The sequence below is a fragment of the Callospermophilus lateralis genome, chromosome 1, assembly GCF_048772815.1.
Source record: "Callospermophilus lateralis isolate mCalLat2 chromosome 1, mCalLat2.hap1, whole genome shotgun sequence".
NCBI classification, from domain to species: domain Eukaryota; kingdom Metazoa; phylum Chordata; class Mammalia; order Rodentia; family Sciuridae; genus Callospermophilus; species Callospermophilus lateralis.
The window spans coordinates 142,168,198-142,183,610 of NC_135305.1; the positions used below are offsets into that span (position 1 = coordinate 142,168,198).

The 15,413-nt window shown below is 39.1% G+C and overlaps 1 pseudogene; it reads right to left on the reverse strand.

Annotated features, from left to right (window-relative positions):
- Positions 1-9,502: 9,502 nt before the first annotated feature.
- On the reverse strand, positions 9,503-11,140 carry LOC143399204 (KH domain-containing RNA-binding protein QKI-like; annotated as a pseudogene).
- Positions 11,141-15,413: the final 4,273 nt, after the last annotated feature.

The following is a 15,413-nucleotide window of genomic DNA, read 5'->3' on the forward strand; positions in this document are numbered from 1 at the left end:
TGTGCCCTATCTTCTTATGAGAACAGATGCCCTATTTGGAGAATGGGTCCATCCTGCTCCAAGAAGATACCTTTAATTGCTAAGATCACATTGACTCTCATTTCAGACCTAGTAAAATTTGGAGGTACTGGTGTTAGGACTTAAACATGTATTGGGGTGGAAATAATATGACCCATAACAGAGATGACTGATTCAAGAGTATACTTTTTCTTTTTTTCTTGATGGATCTGTCAAGTGTTATGAAGAAATGTGGAAACTATTTTCTATTTTTAATTTTTGTTTCCTGGTATGCTCCTTCTCTTGGCATTCAGAAACAATCATATTCCAGCAGCAACAAAGCCTGTGTGTGTTAAACAACCATCTCCATACACTCTAGATCCATGTCCACAGTAAGTAAGCCCCTGGAGTAATTCATCAGCAAACCAATGTACTGACAATGACTCTGTATTTCCCTAGATTCCAAGCAGGTCATCATGCAAGTGGCATCAATGAGTTTGGAAGGAGACCAAATAAATTGTATTGCTGAGGTAATGTGACCCTTATTTGTCTAAGATATAAATGTTGTTCTGTTCCTTTTAGTTTCAAATTCATGCATGAAAATATGACAGTGATCATTATGGGTGACTCATAAAATTTCTTTTGTGGATGAAATTACAACTGCACCTCTATTCTCTGTGACAATGATTCAAAATCACATTCACATATGAGAACAACCATTGTCAAATGATTGTAATGAGCATTTTCCTCAGTGGCACTTTCCCTTGGTAGAAAATGAATTTTGTGCATGTCATCAAATTGTACCTGAAAAATCTTTCCTGCAAAGCTCTAGTCTTTTCACAAGTACACTCTCTGCCTTAATTTGTGATCTTTGCCCCAACTGCTGTTTCGCATCTAGTTATTTAATGTCACCACAGCCAACAGTAGACTTGGGCGAATGATCTCCTGCTCACACTGTCTTCCTTTCTGTAACTACAGGTAGCCTCTGCAGCAAATGGGAAATGTAAGTATTCTCAACTCCCTAACATACTGAGGAAAACCTCTGTACTTAGATAGGTCACACATTCCTTCCTGTCTCTATGAAAAAAGTTATCCTGGATTTAGATTTCTTTTGGAAAGGAGGATTGGGATTTGGTGACAAAGCAAAAATCCAGCGAAGGATTATGGCCATCTACCATGATCCTGAAACAGCTGTCTTTTTGTTGGTGTGCATTTATGTGAATGAAGGTGGGGAGGTATCTCTGAGCATGTCCATGTGTAATAATTGTGTATGCGTTTGTGAGGCTGTGGGAGCTTTCTGAGAAATTCTGTTCTAACATGCCTAGCACAAGTGTCCATTTTCTAAAAATAAAAACCCACACTAATGCATGATTTTTATAATACAATTCCTTCACACTTCATGACACCCAGATCTTAAGTTCTGGTTATTAGGCCCACTCTGTAGATAGAGATGATGCTGAGTCAAAAGATCCAGGTTCTCATCTTTGTGAGTGACAGAAGATATAAGATTTCAGAAAATTGTTCTCATGGTAATGCTTTGGATAGGGAAATGTATTCATCACTTAGTGATATATCACACTCCAGGTTATTCCAATATATTAGTGTACTCATATCTCCTACAGAGTTGTGAGATATTTTCCATACTTTTAAAGTGGCCTCAGTGGTCATCTCTATAAAGATATATACCTAGGGGTACAAAATATCAAATGTACATATCACACGTGGTTCTAGTGTAGCTGGAAAACCAAAGGTTCTGCTTCTCATTAATTCTTGTTCTTTTCTTTGCTGTGTATTTTCACTGCTGTTCATATCAAGAAATGCCCTGAACAATTCATAAGCAATAAGTCATATAATAATAGTCAATCTGCATCCTCCTAGTTCCCCCAAATGGCATGGTTGAGTTCATTCCTGGAGAAAGCATGGGTCAGGAGGCCCCATCAAAAGCCATGGTAAGTTTGCTTCTCTTCCTCTGAAATCCAAGTGTTCCTTTTATTTTCTCTTTCTCTTATAATATGATATGATTTCTTGGAAATGACAAAAACAATTTTCTGAGTGTGCAGATTTTCATGGGGGTGTCTGTTGTCAACTGAGACCTCACTGAATGCAACATTAACAAGAAAGAATATCAACTACACATTGTATGGTAGCAAACTTTGTGCCTGGCTGTGGTTTTCCCTCCTGGCCATTGATTTCCTTATTTATCACCTCATATAGACCTGTGACACAAATTCCCCTAGAGAAGCTTGTGTCATTTGGTGAGTGTACATTTGCTTTGTTGTTGCCTTTGAGTTCCCTTGAATTGACCACTTTCTCATTGGATTTTCTAATGTCAAAAAGTAAAAAAAAAAAAAAAAAGACTTGTGCACACAGGACAGAGCATGGCTTGATATTCATAGTGACTCCTTTTCTGTATTTACAGGAGGATTCAAGAGGAGCCATAAGTGGTATGTATCCTGGCTTCACTCTCTTCCTGATGCAAAATGTAGATGATGCCAAGGGTCGGACAGTCTTCTTTTCTTTTGAGTGCAGAGTCTCAGTAATTCCACTAACTCTTTGAGAATGAAAAGTGAGGAGCTTGTGGTCCAAATTGATTTAAAAAAAAAACACAAACATATGGACACCCCCCACACACACACACAAAAAAAAAAAAAAAACACAAAAAACTATGGCCATTCTCTATAGTTACTGATAGCACCTGTGAGAGTTGAATGATGTGGTTAGTTCCAGGAATAATTTGTATGTGTTTCTCTGGGTACATCCATATCATGTGATTCTGAGTGTGCCTGTGTATTCGTTTTTGCACATTTGTGTGTTTCTCTAGATATATACACACCAAGATGCCAATGTCATGTTTATACAAACATGCATGTTTATACAAAACATGCCATGTCCATTAGATCATGATTTTCCATATGTGTGAATAGAACAAATGATGAATTTTCCATGTGTGCAGTTCATTCCACGCCAAGAATACCTCAATTAACATGCAAAATATATCCCATCCAGACATGGAAAATTTTCACAACACTCAGTAAGGAAAAAGCTCTGTTTCATTCCTGTCACTGCACCAGTAGCTTCATTTAATAACAAACATCACCTGTCAGTAGGCCCTGTATTTAGTCAGGGCATTTGATTGTTCATCACACTTCACTCATGACAGCTTTTCACGTTCATATACATTTTCTCTGAAAGGTGTCAGAATTTATTTTCCAAACCCTATTCTAAGCACAAAATTCTGGACAGAGCCAATCCTTAACAGTGACCCTCAGGTCCACCAGCACACTGTGCTCAGTTATGGCAGGAATCTGAGACAGAGAAGATGCCCAGGCCAGAGTTTCCAGTAGCAAAGGAAGGGATTTATTTGCATGTTCCAACTGACATTGAAACCTTCCTTTTTGGGTCCTTTGGTAGACAATACCTTGTGAGAAACATGTTTAAACTCAAGGGACATTCATGGGGGATGACCAGTGCAGCTGCAGCTCATTTAGTTACAGAGCAAAAGATGGGCTCCAGTGAAGGTCAAGCTCAGCTCAGCAGTGGTGTCTGATCCCAGAGTCCAGGTCTGTTCTGCTCCTTGTGTGGCCTGCAGGATATCACATTGACAGTGTCTCTGATAGGTCTTCACATTGTTGGTCTCAAATGCTATCCAGGTCCTTCTAATCAGACATACATGGATACTGACATTGACTGGTCACTGTGAGGGTGGAATCACTGTACTCATCATTCCTCCTCATTTCTGAGCTCATCCCTGCAGAGTGTCTTCATCTTAGTCCCTATCAGCATTTGATGAATGCCCTTCTGTGCTAAAACCTCACTTGGCCAGCATGTGGGGCTCTACAGTGAGCCAGTTATCCACCTGGCATCTCACCAGGACCAGCCAGAATTGTTAGGGAAGTTTAGAAAATAGCACTGTGTCCCACATTTCTAATCAGCTCTAGGTGGATGTGCCTAACCTTGTGGGGAGCCATCTGGATTTTAATGTTGATTTTGTTGATTCAGATTCCTCAGTCCCTCAGAGAGTTCCTGACCCTTTTGCATGAGTCCACAGTCTACTTTTAAATGAGGAGTGAGTTTATGCTACCAAACTGCTTTCCAAGGAAACCTAGGGGAAGGAAATTTATGCTTGCTTCATCTTTGAACTCCAGGTCTTGGTCATCCAAAACAGCAATCACTTTTTGGATGTGGTATACATTTTTAATTTTATTTAAATTTTAATACAAAACTTTCAAAGCCTTAACCCAGTTCCACATTTCAAGTGGCCATTAGACCCATATGCATAAGGCAGAGAACATTCACATTCTCTTTTGGGCAGCTGCTCTGATAACGGCACAGTATATGCTCTGTGAGTTTGTATTCCTGAAACTTTTGGCATCATGGTTTGCATGCAAACTTGGTCTATTTCAAGGAGAGAGTAATAATGTGTCAATGGAAGAAAGTAGTTAAAATTTGAAAACTTCAATCTTGAAGGTTTGCAATTTTTCTGACTCCCCAGAGCTCAGAGATGGTCTGGAAGCCAGAACAGAGATCAGGGTGATCCTGACCATTAATATGTGACTCTGTTTTTCTTGCTAATAATAAATCCCTTGAGACTGAATAATTTATACAGGTGTGTTTAGCTTACAGTCCTGAAGATACAAGAGTATGGCACTGGCAAACACTTGGCTTTAGTGAATGCCCTCTTAGCTGCATTGCATGATTGGGGCATCAGCATGGTTGCAGGTGCAGGATGGAGACATCAGATGGAAAGACAGGAAGCCAGCAGGGATCAGATGATTCATTTTCTCTTCTTATATAACCAGGATCTAGCAAGGGTTTGAGAAATATATATTCCTACTTCTGAGTCTCATACTCTTAAATGACCTCATCACGTCCAAGGAGACCCTTCCTCATACAGGTTTCACAACTCTCATTATTACCATACTAATAACCAAGCCTCAATCACACAATTCTGTGCAGGACAAATATCATGCAATCCTAGTAACCATCATGAGCTTAATTGTGACAAAGAATGCATGAGACAATCCTAAGTAATGCTGTTGCTGATGTTTGTGTCTCTAAAGGTTGGACATGGAGCAAAGATTATGATTCAAGCAGTGATGAGGAAGAGACTGCAGGTAGGAACAGCCCTAAGGGTATGACTAAATGAGAAAGGTTTCCTTCTAGGAGTTGAGTTCACCTAACTCATGTGGGAAATGAGGAACTGGCATGAAATAAAAATAAACAGAAATATGTATTGTTTTTATAAAAATAAGAGCTAGTAGACCTCGTGACTTTGAGCATCCTGTTTATAAGAAGACATTTTTGGGCTTTGACAGTTAAACACAATCGTCCATGAAAGTCCCACTTTGTCCTGAATTTGCCTCTTCTAAGCATCAAGTAGCTTGGCTTTTATTGTTGGCTATTTTTTTTTTTTGGCATTGTGCATGAAAGAATTAAAATCTGCACTTTAGTTTTGATGCACAATGGAAGGAATCTAGTGGAACACACTTTCTTAAAGTGACTTTCTTAAACTGTAATTGAAGCTCTCACTAGTGCTAAGCAGTGAATAAGAAGTCACAATTCCCCTCTGCATGTTCTCTTCTTAGAGAAGCACTTTCTCTTCTGTGTTTTTCTACTCCTGGTTTAAAATAAACTCCCAAATGTGGGCAACTTTGTTTCAGTGCTCCCTTGACAGGTCAGTGTGTTCTCCTATAAAAGAGTTGGGAGAAGTTCCTCCTTGAACATGTTTCTAACCTCCAGTCTTCATCTAATTGCCAAGCCCTGGGACTAGGAGGAACATCTGAATGTGCTTATATTCAAGAGGCCTAACTCTGGAAAGTCAGAGAGACTGTGGCTGCCTCATGGAGGAACAGGATGACACAGACATCCCTACTGAGTACAGTGGCAGAATGTGAACTGGAAAAGAGCTCTTGTGATCCTAGATCTGTTTCTCATTGCAGAGGTGAGGTGATGGAGGCCAGGAGATAAGAGTGCAGACAAGAGGAAGAATGGAGAGCTTTGTCTTCGTCTCTAGGACACCAGGAGCAGTATCAATCAAGTTCTCACCTTGACTTTAAATCTGCCTTTCCTTTTTCTAAGGCCACATCATCACAATCAAGGCCATGGTACATAGGGAAGACGTAGAAACTGATGCAGAGGAGGAGGAGGAGAAGGAGGAGGAGGAGAAGGAGAAGGAGGAGGAGGAGGAGGAGAAGGAGAAGGAGGAGGAGGAGAAGGAGAAGGAGGAGGAGGAGAAGGAGAAGGATGAGAAGGAGGAGGAGGAGGTGGAGGAGGAGGATGAGAAGATGGAGGAGGAGGAAGAGAAAAGGACCAGTAATCTGTACGTAATTGATTTCCTGTTGGTTCTCTTATTTATCCTTTCTTATGTAGAGCCTCTGTAGCTTTTCTATGTTTCATATTTCCCATATTTATGACATTTGAAACATTATCATATTTCCCACATTTTCTAAATGTGCTTTCCTCATCCAGATGGTTGAGATCCTTGGACCTTCAATTTCTGTTAAATCTCTCTGCACTAACATTCTTAGTCTTTCCCTGGTTTTGACCACAGGCCACACCACTGAATCATGCTGAGCAATACAGCATGGCCATGTACAGAGCTTGAGTGTAGGGGTCTTCAGAAATATTGAGTTGTTGCCTGATGTATGAGACATAAACAATCTGACTCTGTTCTAGAAAACACTGAGTAGCTGGGTTCTTCTGCCTTTGCTGGCTCTGAGCATGCATGGATTTACCCTTCCTTTCCTAGGTCAAGATTACACAATTGGAAAGTAGTTCCCATAACATAATTGTTTCCAGGGGCCCTCTCCTGGTTTAAAATGTGGGCTCAATGCAGCAAAAGTGATAAAGCAGTTTAGGAAGAGGAAATTTGTGTGTGGAAAAAACTTGAGGGCGGGGAGAGGTCAAAATCACATGTTCTCTATTATTTAAGTTTCTTTGTTGCACTTTATGCAATCCATCAGAAGAAATAGAGCACTGAAGTGGCCCCAGTTACATGTGACCATGGCCATGCAAGAGGAGGTGCAATTTGATTAAAATCAGTGCATAGAGCTGTCTGAGGATAGGGCTAAAGAGGGTAGGGCTGGAGGAGCAGGGTCCTTGCTCCACCCTGTGTCATCACAGGGGCTGCTCCTCAGGTCCCAGATGTGTGCTACTCAGCCTTTACACCCAAATGTCCTAGAGAACCCTTCCCATTGCCTCATCTTTACTCTCTAGGGGAGCAGCCTCAGAAGGTTCTGAAGGTGAATCTTCATGAGAATTTGCTGCTGAGGACATTCATAGAGATTCTCTGCCCACAGACAACAGCCTCAGCTGAAGGCAACATACCTGCCTCAGTGCTCCCTGACCAGAGCCCAGGAAAGATCAGGGCCCAATTCATCTTGCATTTCCTGAGAACAATTGTGGTTCTGGACACTCTCTGTGGCCAGTAATTCATCCAAAGTGACATTTTTTTCCCTGTTTCTGTGTTATAGACTCCGTAAAACACCTGGGAGAGAAGTAATTTTGGCCTCGGGACACGGGAGAGATGACACCTGTAGTGTGCAACACCTGGAATTAGCCAGCAAGACTTAGGGAAGGAGTTGTTTTTATGGTTCCAAAGACACAACAGTCTATTATGTGTAGAATTTACAGATTTATGTATTCTTTGTTTATTAATTTTAATATTAGTACTTCTTGTTAAATTTTTAAATAAAATTATATTTCCTTGGTAAGAGTTGCTTTTTCAACTCATTCTGTAAAATAAAACACATTAAAAAGAAGTAGATGTTCCTGAGGTAGATCTCAATGAATTACAAAGTAGTTACCCTGGTGACCCCCATCACCATCAGTACTCTCCTCTCATACCCCTAAGTTTGCTTTTTAGGTTGTTTTTTAGGTTGGTATTATAATATTCACTAAATTAACAATGTGGGTGAATAGGTACAATAAAGAAATGAATAATTAAATTTCAAGGTAAGTAAAATCCCAACAAAATTTCATAAGTGTTCAATTAATTGATCCATTTATTAGCTAACTAAATATCAAGTCAAGACACCCAATATAAGAAAGGACTGGGAAACAATTGGCAATTTTCATTTATAAAAATTGTGGTTTTTACATTTTTGAATCCTTTTCTCAAGAATAATTTTTGTTATAATATATCACATACATATAAAACAAGTTGGAAACATACATTATAAACTTGTACCAATGGTGATAAATTCATTAAATGACATGTATCTCATTGGAAATAGTTTGGTTTCCATATAGAGAGAGCATGAAAACTACTAAGATAATAATAAAGTCTAGACAAAATATATATATCTGCTGTACAAACATATGGGCATCACTCCAATCTAACCATGCTAAAATTACATAGTATTGTAAAAATATGTCTTAAAACTGTATACTTTAATAAGAAATAGTTCAATAAATAATGATAATACAGGGACTGTGGTTGTAGCTAAGTGGTAGAGTGCTTACCTCACATGTGTGAGGCCATGGGTTTGATCCTAAGCACCACATATAATAAATAATATAAAGGCATTGTGTCCATCTACAACTAAAAGGTTTTTTAAAAAAGAATGATGGGCTGGGGATATAGCTCAATGGTAGAGCACTCACCTAGCCTAAGTGAGGCACTGGGTTCGATTCTCAGCACCACATATAAATAATAAAATAAATGTCCATTGACAACTAAACAAATATTTAAGAGAAAAAGAATGGTAATACTGAGAACCAAGGCATTCAGATTTCAAAATTCATGCTTCTTTTTCATTGATCCAATATTTTGTCAACTAAGATTTCAAAATTTGTTCAGAGCCAACATTAGTCATACATGTTACTCATCTAGTATTTCATAAATTTTCTTTCCCCATTGAAGACCTTTGATAAATGTCCAAAATATTCGGTTAAATATATATGAAATGAAGCTGAAAGAATTTATAGTTTCATTTTTCACTGTCACCTCAAGTGTTTGAGTATTACATGTTATTCAACTAAAACAACAAAATTAATATCATAATGGCACAGTCTGTATTGTAAATAAATTAAAACAACAGCATGTGTAACATGAAGTCAGAACAGTGGCACATTAAATGAATATGTAATTTAATCTTGGGATAAGAAATTGAAAGATGATCAGTACTGTGGGATGATTTGGGACATAATGCTTTACTCTACTGTTCAATACAGGTTCTAGAACCCCTTTCACCTACACATGGATGGAGTTGGGGGACAGAAAGCTGAGCTGGAAGACAACATTTTATTTGTCTTTTTTTTCACCTAGATTGTAAGATAAATGAACAGACAAGTCCCTCAGCCTGCTGCACTGACCACAGACAAGCAAAAGCAATAACCATTTAAGTGATCAGCAGGCAGGCACGGTCAGGTCATTACTGGGCAAAGAGTTCAGAGAACAGAAGTTCATAGGTTAGTTGCCAGTGTCAGCTCCACCTTCAGTCATAATCCTTTGGAAAGGATGGACACACATACTGTGCCTTCGAATTTTAGTAGCCACTGCACCTCACACACCATTGGGTTCAATAGAGTACTCGAGAACTGAAGTGGCTGGTGCCAACATGTAAGATATTTGTACGGTGTGCAGATCAACCCAGCCTCTGGCCCTGGAGGGACAATCACAGCATTAGTGTGAGGAGTTCCTTTTGGCAGGACAGAGGTTGGTATTTGTCTGATCAAAGGCATCCTTTTGCAATCCTTTTATTTTTTGTACCCACATTTAGGGTCAGCTGGAGAAGAGTACTCAGGGTCACTTCACAGAGAAAAGGAACAGCCCCAGTTATGATCCTTGGAGCAGCCTGGGCTGCTGCCAAAAGAGAAAAGGCAAGGTCTGGTGATTTAATGTGGGCACCTCTGCAGGTGTCATTCAGAATCAGAAGTTTCATCAACTACATCTTCTTCAGTTTTCCCAATACAGTGACACATCATGGATGTACCTTGTTCTCAAATTTTTATTAAGGATGGATAAAATAAACATTCTATAATTTTAACTCAGTTTGAACATTTTTCCCTTTCTGCTGCAGGTACCAGTATTTGCCTCAATTCTTCAATGGCCCTCTATAGTTTACTTTGCTCTATCCTGAGCACTTTCCACAGTGATTAGTACATCTAAATCTTCATGTATATACTCCCAATTCAGTTTGCTCTATTTTGTTCCTCCTTCTCTTTATCTTTGAGACTTTGCCTCAGGCCATTGTTTTACCTCCCGTTTCTGCCTCAAGCTCTTTAGCTGTAAATCCTCTGGTGCCAAAGATCCTACTAAGAAAATTAAAATCTAAATATTTAAATTTTTTAAATTTGTTTACACAAATAGAGCACAGCTTTTCATTTCTTTGGTTGTAGATGATGCAGAGTCACTCCATTCATTAAATCATACCATACAAAGGGTAGTAATGTCTTTCTCATTCCACCATCTCATCCCCACACAGCCTCCCCTCCACCTCCTCTCCTCTGCTCAATCCAAAATGTTCCATTCTTCTCTTGACTCTCCTTCAGAATGTTATAGACCTGATCCACTTATCAGAAAAAAATATTTGGCCTTTGGCTTTCTGGGAATGATTTATTCTGTTCCATGATATTCCCAACTCTCTCCACTTATCTGACAATGCTATAATTTCATTCTTCTTTAAGGCTGAGTAATATTCCATTCTGGAAATGTACTACAGTTTGTTTATACATTCAAATGTTGAAGGGCATCAGGATTGTTTCCATGGTTTAGCTACTGTGAATTCAGCTGCTATGAACAGTGATATCACTGCATCACTAGGGTGTGATTTTAAGTCTTTGGTGTATACATCTAAGAGTGGGAATGCTGTGTAAAATGGTGATTCCATTAAAAGTTTTCTAAGGAATCTCCAATCTGCTTTCCAAAGTGGTCACACCATTTTGGAGTCGCTAAAATCAGAATATTCTCCTACAGACACATTTAGTTTCTCTCATAACTGAACAATAGGCCCCAAATAATCAGAAAATTTTGCAATCCTCCTTTGTACCGACATTTAATGTGTGTGCATGACTTTATGTACTCTGCTAATTCCTTTATCTGGCAGCTGCTGAGGTGGTTGAAGATCCCTCAGAATTTAGACAGGATGCTTAAGATCTGCTTGTCCTTCACCAACTGCATCAGGTTATCTGGGATTACCATTTCCCCTGACCATATTCCAGTCTCCACAGACCACATTACCCTATGCCTTGGCATTAGTGCCAGAAAGAAGGTATGGGTGGGGGTAACTCTGAGAACTGTCTGCTGAGGACCCAGTGTACCTCTCTGCACTGGCTCCTGCTCTAGGCACAGAGCTGAGGACCACAGAGGCTTCTATATGAGCTACAGTGAATGTTGATGAATGTGTATGTATTCCAGTGTGAGGAGACACTGTGACATGCCACAGTGGTTCTGGTCCCCAGCTGTATGGACAAACATATCCTCTCTATATATGCTAATAGAGGACTTGGTGATAGGAGACAAAATCTGCTATTTAGGGAAAGACCCCTAGGAGATTCCTAATGCAGACCATGGCATTTGGGAACTGTCATGTCACCTGTTGTAGAGAATTATACGCCTTTTGAAGAACAGCTCATGGTGCAAAGCCTGTTGCTGGTAGGTACAAAATAACACCAGTCATCACTTGAATATGAAGCCAGAACTGTGTAATTTGCCAGTGAGAAGGTCAAGGAGGCTTAGCATCATGGATAATTTGCATCTGGGAAGGAGCAAGAGCAGGGCTCCCTCCCAGTACTCTACATGGGCATATGGTAAAGGCCCCATGTTTCCGACTTTCCAGCACCAGACACTATCCCAGGAGTTCCATGTGTATGTCCTATGGGAGGAGGTGAGGCTTTGGGTAAAAGGTGAGCGTGACACTGCTGCTACCTGATGACTCTGGTCCAAAAATGTCTAATAAAACCATGAAAGCTGATTATGCAAAGTCTCCTAACCACATTAAATTACAGAAGCATGCATAATTATTTTAATAATGTTATATAACCCACTATAGTAAAGAAGTATCATTTCCACAAAGATAAGATGAACACTTATTTGTGATATAATGTATATACTTTTTCTCATGTCATTTCTTTAAAAAAGGTTTTATATATTTATATTACATGTCAATTTGGACAGTAAAATTTTCTCAGAAATGTTTGATCTTTTTCTATTTTCTCATTTACATTTTTAAGGTAGATTTACTTAACCAAATAACTGAAGCCGGATTGGTAATTTTCTAACCACTGAGTTGTTAACAGAAATAATATTCACCCTTTGATATTTGAAGCCAGATATGTAAATGTGATTTGTGTTTATTAGAATAAATTCAACTTTGAAGAAATTGGATGTTTGTTTCAAAACTACTCTTTGACCAACTATCTTATGAAAGTCCATAATTTAAGTAGTATACTAATATAACAGTTCTAAATCTATATAGTATAATTGTTTAAAATTTGTATTTCTTATTTTTAGATGTACATGACAGTAGAGTGATTTTGGATATATATATATATATATATATATATATATATATATATATATATATGGAATATAATTTATCATTCTTGTGGTTTTACATGATTCAGAGTTACACTGGTAGTGTATTCATATAGAGAGACAGAGTTATATAAATAATCTAATTTGGGAGTATAAAAAAGCAGTCCTTTCACTGTTCAATGTTACAAGCTTCTTCTATTTTCACAGAAATGCAGTTGATTTTAAGTGACTGTTTTCATCATCACGGTTTTACTATAAAGAAAATAAACTCTCTGTTTGCAAAGTCATGAAGGTATTTTGATGCCAGGTCATAATCTCCAAAGAGTGACCTGAGAAGGAAATGATCCTGATGATGAGGTGGATCTTAATTCAATTTGTGTATCTCAGGTGGTTTCCTTCCCTATAAACACGTTTTCCCAAACAGCTCATGAACAAAAAGTCCAGCTTTCATGAAGAGAGAGTATTCATGTGGTCATGACAACATATTTCCACTCACAGAGGTGACCTGCCTATAGCCAGGTGGCAACAGCAGAACCCAACCCTGAGTTCTAATATGAGGTTATTTCCTATGGGAAGAGGCCAGGTACCTCAGAGCAGATTGATGACACTAGAACTTTCATCATGGCAGACTGACATTAGTTCTCAGTGAAACATGCATTTACCCTTGAGGGAGCTTGTTTTCCTTGCCTGCAGTGCTTCTGCCAAAACTGTTATCCATGTACTTAGTGAACACCTTAACCACCCTGGTGATATTCAACATGGGTCTTCTGAACACAATGCTTATGTCACAGCCAATAAAGGGCAGTAATCAAGCCATATTCCTGCCATTACTACTCTTACATTTCCCCAACATTCTAAAACACCAGGTCTGACAAAAAGGTTGACTGGCTTTTGAGGAGCCAAAGATGAATCTTGGTGAGTGGTTACACCCATATCCAATACATAATGATGTTTGTGGCATAAGCAGAATTCCTGAAGCTGGAATTAGGGCCTGGGACTGGGAATGACTCCACACACTAGTGACTCACTAGCACAATGTTTGATTCCCATTTCAGTAATTCAACCCTATTATTGATCTAGTGCAGAGGACTTAGTTCTAAACACAGGACACAAGAATGACTGCTCTAACCTGGGTTTAAGCCTCCCTTTTGCTACTCATGACAAGGAATCATTAGACCAATTTGGGGCTATTGGGTCATGATTGGTCCTGATAATCAGGGGAATTAGTTTGCCATTGCTGACTCAAAATAAGGAGGCAATGCATAGAAAGAAGCATGTTCTCTAGTACTTCCTTGGACTGCACTTAAGGTCAGAATACCAACACAATCCAACTCAGCAGGGCTATTGGTGCACCTATGTTGTATGAAGTGATGATTTGTGCCTTCCACCTGGCACTACTAGCTAGAGATCTACATTAGCCAAAGCATTTTTTTTTTGGTGGTCAAGGGAATTAGAATACAGAAGTAAGAAATCACCAATTAGAATTCTATGGAAAAATATTTTAATGTGAATATATTTGAATATGTTTTCCTTCCTCTGTCTGATTCTAGTGTTAACTAACATAGGTGTGTTAAAAATATGTAACTATCCAAGCCTGGTGTCACGTGCCTGTAATCCCAGCTGCTTGGTAGACTGAAGCAGGAGGATCATGTTATCAAAGAAGACTCAAGAATAGCTTAGTGCCTTGCTATTCAGTGAGACCCTGTCTCTAAATAAAACACAAGATAAGGTTAGGGATGTGACTCAGTGGCCCATTGCTCCTGAGTTCGATCCCTGGTTCAAAAGGGAAAAAAAAGTTAACATTTTATTTCAATATTTAATTTACAGGAGATCATAGGTGGAGGACAATGAACATATTTGAGCTCAAAAAATGTATTATCTTGCTTAAAAAAGATGCACATTTTTTGGGGTGGTAGTTTGGTGGATCATCTTATTATATGAAGCCTGGATATCATAATTATGTTTAGGTGGAGACTGAGTGATCATGGAAGTGGCAATGAGTTTCTGGTTGACACACGTGGAATATGGTGCCATGTTTAGTTTAAAATGTGATAGTTTTAGTGTATTTCTCAAAATTGATCACATGTATATTTCTGGTAGTAGAAGGAACGCTTCTGTTGTACAAGCCATGGAGGCTAGAAGTGAATCCCTGCAATCTTGTGACTCATGCCTGCATATGTGTATATGTTAGGCCACTACATAGAGAGGAGGGGTCAGGTTGTTTACATGTCCTTGGATTCACCTCCAGCATGGTTCTGATGCTTCAACTGTTGCATAACTCAGAATAACTAGGACATATGGCTCAATTTTCATTATAAAAATGCAAGGAATGAGTGGTACTAGATGGAGCATCAGGATATTTACCATGGAGTTTATTATCCCAGAGCAGCTTTCTGAGGATACAATGGCCTTCCTGGTCCATTACTAGTCAGGTATGTTGTTGCTGTGATCAAAATCTGACAAGAAAAAATGAGAGGAGGAATTTTCTTTTTTGTCTCAGGATTTGAGATTTGTCAGTTCATACATGGCCATCTCAATTGCTGTTTTTAAACTGAGGCAGAATATCATGGCTGAATGACATAGAGAAGAAAAGCATCTTGAATCATGACAATCAGGAAGCAGGGAGACCTCTGTCTCCCAGAGAAACCAGGAACAAAATAGAAACCCCAAAGTCTCATCCCCAGACAACCTCATTCAGCCACAGTCTGCCTGCATATAGTTACCATCTATGTCATTGGATTTAACCACTGATTAGTTTACACCTCACAACTTTTTCATTTTTTCCTCTCAAGATTCTTGCATTGCCTCCCCCATGATATTTATGGCACACCCTATATCCAAACCCTAAGAGTCCCTGAGTGCCTTTGTGGGACATCTTTCTTCATTGATTTCTCTCCTCAAATGCACAGCACAGCCGGGCTTTCTGAGACCACTCTCG